Genomic DNA, 7,185 nt, shown 5'->3' on the forward strand with positions numbered 1-7,185 from the left:
GGATTATTTGAGGGCCTGTTTGGAACAATAGCAATGAAAATGAAAAAAGAAAATTCCATTTCATTTCTCATTCTCATTCTTATTTTTTGTAAAACTTGGTTCATCCATAATTTCCATTGATTTTTTTAAATGTTTTTTAGAATTGCAATTATTTAATGCATGAAACTTTTTAAAAACTTGAGAATAGCTTTCTAAAGTCTAAAATCTTTTCACTTAAAATATTTAGAGGAAATTTCTTTATGATATGAAAAGAGGCTTCAAGCTCGAATCTTCCCATAATTTTAAATGAAGTTTTCTAAATATATACAAAATGGTAGAAATAAATAATGGTAGAAAGTCAAACGCGACTCATAATAATTATGGAGACTTCCCATCAAAATAAATTTATACAATCCATATTTTCAAATTTTATACATAATATTCATGAATCTCAAACATCAATAAAACAACTTGTAATCATAATTAACAAATTTAAATCATAAAATTAATAATTATTTTATCTACATTATAAAATTCATTTCAAGAAAGTTTTTTGGGGGCCGTTATAATATTGAATCAATACATATCGAAAAGCGGTACTAACAAAAAATGTCACATATATATTTTAGGTATTATCCTTTGTATATCAATCTCATTTATTTATATCCTTATTTAACGATCTAAGTTTTACCATTTATTTTGAATGACCTATCGATTTTTCATTTATAATAGTGATGAAAGAGGAGGAATGGGAAAAAACAAGTATGGATGGACTCATGTATAATGCATGATCTCTAACTCAAATATCTTGGCTCAGTATCAACCCACTTGGGATGGGCTGGTTCTTGGTCCAACCCAATAATTTAGTTAGACCAATGAGAACTTTCTAAGTTGCAGTCGGTGGTTTGGAAAGAGTGTAATTTTTACATTTAAAAATATATAAAGTTTGTTGCCAATTGTCATTGGATTTTATGTTGGTAAAACTATATTTTAAAAATAATTTTATTAAATAAATTTTCATATTTTTTAAAATTTTAATTAAATAAAAATGTTTTCACAGTATAACATTTTTTTTAAAAAACATTAATCTATATGTTTCTTCAAAATTCAAATGGTAAATATTTGACTCATGGTTAAGAGTTGTATTAGAACAATTTTAAAAATTATAATTAATTTTTAAACCCTATTTTTAGCATTTTGCATGGATTGAAAATAGAGTTATATTGACTATTTCATGATTATGCTTGAAAAGAGAAAATAGTTTTTTTAAATTAAATTTAAAGAACAAATTATAATTTGTCATTGAAACATATTTCTAAAATCAAATTTAGGTGTTTTGGGTTTGTTTAGGAATATTTTTGAAAATGGTTTAGTATGTTTTTTAGAATAAAAGTTTGTTTGAAAATTTAGAATATTTTTAATATTTTTTTTATGATCTTAAATATTTTTTTAAAAATGACTTTTATATTTAAAATTTTATTTTTAATCATTCTTTATATTTGTATAATTATTTTTTAAAATTATAGTAAAACATAACCATAAACATTAAATATATGTGTTTCAGAAAATACTGTCCTCTGAATTAGTTCTCAAAAATTTTTTTTTTTTTTCAAGAAATTGACAAATATATTTTCAAATTTGAAAACAACTTTAAAAAAAATCGATTTCCAAACAAGCTCTCTAGTACCATGGCTTCAAGCGGATCAAATTCGGAATGCGCAGAGATTAGGAGGAGGAAGAAAGCACCGATTTCTAGAGTTTGGTTTCAGGAAGGAGTTTTTCGAATTTACGGAAAGGTCCTTGGAATTTACTTGAAATATTTTAGTACACCTTCTTTACCCAGTGCTTTAAAATGGGAGGCTTGGACTTCGGGTGACAATGGGATGGGTGACCCTGACCATCAACACGGGGCCGGGCCTTGGGCTTGGGCTTGGGCTTGGGCTTGGGTGCGGATTAATTATTGTTTATATTATTTTATTTTTTACTAAGAGAAGTGTATAAATTAAAATTTCATAAATTATGAAAATATTAAAAATTTAAATAAAAAATATCAATGAAATTAAAATTTACAATGAGATTTGGGCCGAACAATACCCAGATCCATACACAGGATAATGGATCCGGAATCGGATACGGGACCCGGCTCATTTGATCCCCGACGAACACATTTGTATATCCAACCCCTAGATCCTGCGGCCAGGATCTAATCTCTCCCTGAAAAGAAATGTGAGCCGTTGGATGACTGAATACAAAGCCACAAACAAACCCTACGAAACCCTAGTTTTTCACTCTCCTTTTCAGACTGCTTCTGATTCTCAAGACTCCTATCTTCTCTACTGATCACAGCGGCCACTCTCGGTGAACAGAAGCTATTTTCCGTTTGGTTCCTTAGAAAATATGGAAGGAAATACCTAATTTTGGATCTTATTACGGTTTTTGTGGGTTTGTTTTGGTTCCTACTCGAATGAAGTTGGTGGAAGTGATTGTTTCTTGTTTGATTCCCGAGAAAATAGAACAGCAGTTGAAAGACTTTTGATCTTGTTACGTTTTATGCTGTTCTGGTTTGGTTCCTAAACAAATGAAAACGGTCATTTAAACCGAGAGATTTCAGGTATCTCAGTTTCCTTTTTTTTTTCTTTCTCTCGACTTTCCTGGCATCCAAACATGGTTTTGTAGTTGGGGTTTACCTATAAGTGATTGTTCATTTGTTTGTCCCTGAAAAAAGGGACAAAACCTTGGATCTTGTATTGTTTTATGTTCTGGTTTGGTTCCAGAAGAATACAAATGTGACCGAGAAATTTCAATCTCACTTCCTTTATTATACTGTACTTTCTTGGCATCCAAACATGGGCTTGTAGTTTAGACTTTGCGTATATCTGCAAAAAATTGCTTATTAATGTTGTCCATCTGATTTTTACACATTCTACATCTCACTGAAATATCGACTTTGATTTTTCTTCTGGTGAATCTAGGGTAATGCGTTTCTTTATTTTGCTTTCCAGTCAGTGATTTCTTCATGTATGTTTGGTGCCTGACAAAAGTTTGAATTTTCAATTTTCTGTTTTTCCAGAAAATGTGAGCGCTCCTAAGTTAAACCAGATGTTTTTATCAAGTTAAGCCGAAAATGGCTTTTTAAGGATTCCCGTTTTCTTTTTCTATGTAAATGCTGGTTATAGGGAAATCTAGGGTTTCAGACTAAATTACTCCTTCTGATAATCTTTAATTGGTATAGTTCCTTTGGTTGTTGAGAAAGTGGGGGAAAGAAAAAGGAGCCCTAAATATTATATTTCAATATGTTCTGGTATTGAAAAAAAGAATGAACTGAAAAAGAGAGATAATCGAATTAGAATAGTTTGGTTTTTAACTTTCTTTGATCCTCAAAAAAATCTAGTTTATTATTAATTTTCAAAATTTTTGTACATATTTGCAGCGTCCAATTTGTGTTCTACTCAGTGTTTTAAAAGGCTGTTGAGGCTTATGCCTTGAGGCTAGCCTCAAATCAAGGCTCTACAAATTAGCCTTGGGGCTATAGCCTTAAATAGGGTAATTGAGGCTTAGGCCTCACCCTATCTAAGCCTCCAATATCCAAAGGGTCTTCAGCTTTTATGAGCTTTTGTTATATATTTTATACGAGGCTTAAGTCTCAATTTTCAATGAGTTTTAATGGGTCTATAATCTATGCTTTTGTGAACTTTTGATAGAGATTTTATGAGTTTTGTATTGGGTCCCTACTTGGTTAAGCCTTTTACAAAATAAGGGCTTAGATGATTTCTAATTAATCCTTTAAAGGGTTAATTTCATTGACCTCTCTTGAGGTTTTGGCTATATACGCCTAGTCCTCGTTGGTTTGAAATTTCATCAAATACCTCCCTTCCCTTTATCATTTGTTGTTTTCACTCACCTCCCCTCTAATTCAAAATAAGGGAGGTATTTGACAAATTTTCCAACTAGTGGGGACTAACTATATTTAGCTAAAATCTTAAGGGAGGTGAGTGAAATTAACCCATCTTTTAAATTGAAAGGAAAAAAGAGTGATTGAGAAGAATAAGGGAATTGATGTTTTTAATGGCTGATCTCATATATAATCTAATCTAATTATTGATAGATAAAAAAGATACCACTACAATTGGTGGATAAAGAAGAAGAAAGATGAGTGGATATTAACACTAATGGGGAGGATAATATAGCAATTGCATATAATAATGGTCCTTGGAGGGTCCTATTAGTGCTAGTAATAGCAATGTTGAAAATTATTTTTGATAAAATCATGAGAGAAAGCTAAATTTAATGAGAAAAAAAGAATTAAATTAGAACTATTAACAATGAAAAATAATTAGTTTTATCATTATAAAATTTGTTTACCTATAAACAAATCATTATGAAATTTGTGTTTTTTATTATTTAACTTTCTTGTGACTTTATGAGTATATATTTTATTTTATTTTTTTGATAATTTTTATTATTTATTTGTTTAAGTTGAGGCTTACACCTCATTTTCCATGAGGCTTAAGTCTCACCTTGTTTAGACAAAATGCCTCAAGATCATCTTTAGCCATTTAAAACATTGGTCCTTCTCTTTTTGATGTATTCATATCTCTTTTGAGCTTTTGTTGTCTTTGTAGTGCTTATTAATTATAAAAGGTTTGTGATGAATTTAGAATTTGTCATTTGATTGGTTTTTGGCTTGGTACAGAGATGGGTGAAGAGGAAGCCAAGGGAGGACCAGTGATTCCAGAGTCTATGCTGAAGAAACAGAAGAGGAGCGAGGAATGGATATTGGCAAGAAGCAAGAGGTTGAGGCGAAAAAGAAGAAGAATGCTTAGAATTGGAAACTGATTTACAGTAGAGCTAAGCTGTATGCAAAGGAGTATGAGGAGCAGGTACTCGTAGTCTTGTCTCATGTATTTGTTTTTCTGTTTTACTCATGAAGATGTGGGTAGTTTTAACTAATAGATGACGCATTTTTCATGCAGCAAAAGGAGCTGATTCAATTGAAGCATGAGGCTAAGCTGAAGGGTGGATTTTACGTTGATCCAGAGGTTAAACTTCTATTTATTATTTGTATCCGTGGGTATGCACTTGGACTATAGTTATTTCCATTGATACCTTTACTTTCATATTAATATTCTGGTTCTCATTCCTGTTCACTCTGGAACTTTCAGTATCAATGCTATGCACCAGAAGACGAGAAAGATTTTGCAGCTCTTGCGTTTGAGACAGGTTAGATGTCAAAGCACTGCATCTGGAAATGAGAAATAAATGGCCGTTATAAATCTAATACCATGCTTTGTGCTTGACAGCGTTAAGTTTCTTCTCATATCTTATATAGATATTCCTCTTCAAAGGATATAGTGGGGTAGGGAATTGGGGTTGAACACCAGGGTGCCCTTTTTAGTATTGCCAGTTCTTGCATTGTTAATCAGAATTGTTTTCTTACTGTATCAGATCATATATACATATATATATATATATGTATATTTGTTTCACCTCAGAATCTGATGCTTATACCTAAGCACTGCGGCTGTGATGAAAACTTTGGGCAGATGGAAATTGGTATTATCTGTATTTTTTCTACACTTTTGATAGTAGATTGTGACAGTAGTGGCAGTATTTGCCAGCTTGCTATGCCCAGGTACTATGCGTGATACTGTACCATATTGCTTCTGAGATAGGTTATGGAACTGTGGCCCATTAGCATTCATATCATGTCCATAAAACACTCTTGACACTCAAATGGCGAAGACAAACTACAATTTTCATTAACCAAAATTAATTGTCTAGTGAGAGCAAATCATCTAGATTGAAACGTTGAAAATCAATGCCTGGCTATGGTACTCAAGAAGCTGAATTAAATGTATCGAGGATCAAATATCCCAAACTTGTATTCTTGATGCTATTTTGGATGGTGAATCATTAGTTCATCTAACAAACTGCTTCCTTAGTGATTGAACATTATTAGTTTTATGTCAAATGAATTAGTTATGCATCATCAAGGAGGATATAATGTCTCTTATCATGAGCTTACTAATCTAAGCAAGCTATCCCATTAAAAAAATGGAGTGTTCTTTGATGACATAAGATCTTCTCATTCGCTTCTTTGAATACAGATATCCAATGGGGTGTTTCTTAAAGTGAACAAAGCAACAATGAACATAATACACAGGGTTGAGCCTTATGTGACTTATGGGTAAGTATCTCTCACTCTTTTGTTTTTCTTAAAATCCTATAAAAAGTCTGAACTTGTATATTATTCATTTCTAATGTATTTATATTGCAAATATTTTCAGGTACCCCAATTTGAAGAGTGTGCGAGAACTGATTTACAAGAGGGGCTATGGAAAGTTGAACAAGCAGAGAACTGCCTTGACCGACAACTCCATTGTGGAACAGGTTTTTATGTCATTCTGTATCTTGGTTTTCTATGAGCGATTGTTTGCTATATCTTGTTGCTAACCTGCTTTTGTGATGATAGGCTTTGGGGAAGTTTGGTATTATTTGCATGGAAGATCTTATTCATGAGATCATGACTGTTGGACCTCATTTTAAGGCGGCCAACAACTTCCTATGGCCATTTAAACTGAAGGCACCATTGGGGGTTTGAAGAAGAAGAGGAATCACTATGTTGAAGGAGGAGATGCTGGAAACCGTGAAAATTACATCAATGAGCTCATTAGAAGAATGAACTAGACAGCTTGCGGTACTTTTGGCCTTTTCTTATTGGAAGTTTGATATCTTTTGCTTCTTATTAGCAATGATAAAGTTGGAGAATTCTTTTTCGGGTCATAAATATGAACAAAGTGTTGAGAAATTTAATTTGATATTTGTTTTTAGACTTTGATAGTAGATAACTTTTTTACCTCTTAGAATTTTATCAGCATCCATGGAATTGATCAACGAGTGATTTTCTATTATAGTTGCTTACATTCAAATTTTTGTGTTGCAAGGTCAAATTTATATATGCCATTTAAATTTATGTATGCCACTTAACAACATTTTCCATATGACCCTCTTAAAATGAAATCTATCTTTAACAATCAAATGTATATACATGTATTTGCATGTTTGTGTGTAGGATAAATTATAAAATTACCCTTACAATATATGGTGCTTCAATTGAGTTTGTAAACCTCTTTTATTATGGTTTTTGGAGCAAACTTGTTGGAAAACCTCTATATTTACACTTCTATTCATCTTCATATGATATGT

At 31.8% G+C, this 7,185-nt stretch overlaps 1 pseudogene; it reads left to right on the top strand.

Annotated features, from left to right (window-relative positions):
- Positions 1 to 2,359: 2,359 nt before the first annotated feature.
- LOC117922604 lies at positions 2,360 to 6,827 on the top strand (annotated as a pseudogene).
- The last annotated feature ends 358 nt before the right edge of the window (positions 6,828 to 7,185 follow it).

This window comes from Vitis riparia, chromosome 9, assembly GCF_004353265.1.
Source record: "Vitis riparia cultivar Riparia Gloire de Montpellier isolate 1030 chromosome 9, EGFV_Vit.rip_1.0, whole genome shotgun sequence".
Classification (NCBI taxonomy): Eukaryota; Viridiplantae; Streptophyta; class Magnoliopsida; order Vitales; family Vitaceae; genus Vitis; species Vitis riparia.